The sequence below is a fragment of the Ciona intestinalis genome, unplaced genomic scaffold (genome assembly GCF_000224145.3).
Source record: "Ciona intestinalis unplaced genomic scaffold, KH HT000175.1, whole genome shotgun sequence".
In the NCBI taxonomy this organism is placed as follows: Eukaryota; Metazoa; Chordata; class Ascidiacea; order Phlebobranchia; family Cionidae; genus Ciona; species Ciona intestinalis.
In genome coordinates, this window is record NW_004190497.1 from 36023 (window position 1) to 37627 (window position 1605).

General features: G+C 41.4%; 1 protein-coding gene across 3 annotated transcripts in view; it reads left to right on the forward strand.

The window, feature by feature from the left end:
* LOC100175930 (fibropellin-3-like) overlaps positions 1-1605 on the forward strand; it is an 11502-nt gene that overhangs the window by 2155 nt on the left and 7742 nt on the right. The gene's annotated exons all lie outside the window — the stretch shown is intronic.

The following is a 1605-nucleotide window of genomic DNA, read 5'->3' on the forward strand; positions in this document are numbered from 1 at the left end:
CGATTATTAAACGAGTGAATGAATAAAAGTCATTTACTTAATCTTCCAAGGACGACCTTGTTTATAACTTGACAGTGAGCATGAGGTGTATAAATACACCTTGTGTGTCTGGTGTATAAGAAGACACCCATGTTATAACTCGACAGTGAGCATGAGGTGTATGAATACACCTGTGTGTGTCTGGTGTATAAGAAGACACCCATGTTATAACTCGACAGTGAGCATGAGGTGTATGAATACACCATGTGTGTCTGGTGTATAAGAAGACACCCATGTTATAACTTGACAGTGAGCATGAGGTGTATGAATACACCATGTGTGTCGTCTGGTGTATAAGAAGACACCCATGTTATAACTGGACAGTGAGCATGAGGTGTATGAATACACCATGTGGGTCTGGTGTATAAGAAGACACCCATGTTATAACTCGACAGTGAGCATGAGGTGTATGAATACACCATGTGTGTCTGGTGTATAAGAAGACACCCATGTTATAACTGAACAGTGAGCATGAGGTGTATGAATACACCATGTGTGTCTGGTGTATAAGAAGACACCCATGTTATAACTGGACAGTGAGCATGAGGTGTATGAATACACCATGTGGGTCTGGTGTATAAGAAGACACCCATGTTATAACTCGACAGTGAGCATGAGGTATATGAATACACCATGTGTGTCTGGTGTATAAGAAGACACCCATGTTATAACTCAACAGTGAGCATGAGGTGTATGAATACACCATGTGTGTCTGGTGTATAAGAATACACCCATGTTATAACCCGACAGTGGGCATGAGGTGTATGAATACACCATGTGTGTCTGGTGTATAAGAATACACCCATGTTATAACCCGACAGTGGGCATGAGGTGTATGAATACACCATGTGTGTCTGGTGTATAAGAAGTCACCCATATTATAACTCAACAGTGAGCATGAGGTGTATGAATACACCATGTGTGTCTGGTGTATAAGAATACACCCATGTTATAACCCGACAGTGGGCATAAGGTGTATGAATACACCATGTGTGTCTGGTTTATAAGAAGACACACATGTTATAACTCAGCAGTAAGCATGAGGTGTATGAATACACCATGTGTGTCTGGTGTATAAGAAGACACCCATGTTATAACTCGACAGTGAGCATGAGGTATATGAATACACCATGTGTGTCTGGTGTATAAGAAGACACCCATGTTATAACTCAACAGTGAGCATGAGGTGTATGAATACACCATGTGTGTCTGGTGTATAAGAATACACCCATGTTATAACCCGACAGTGGGCATGAGGTGTATGAATACACCATGTGTGTCTGGTGTATAAGAATACACCCATGTTATAACCCGACAGTGAGCATGAGGTGTATGAATACACCATGTGTGTCTGGTGTATAAGAAGACACCCATGTTATAACTCAACAGTGAGCATGAGGTGTATGAATACACCATGTGTGTCTGGTGTATAAGAATACACCCATGTTATAACTCGACAGTGAGCATGAGGTGTATGAATACACCATGTGTGTCTGGTGTATAAGAAGACACCCATGTTATAACTCGACAGTGAGCATGAGGTGTATGAGTACACCATGTGTGTCT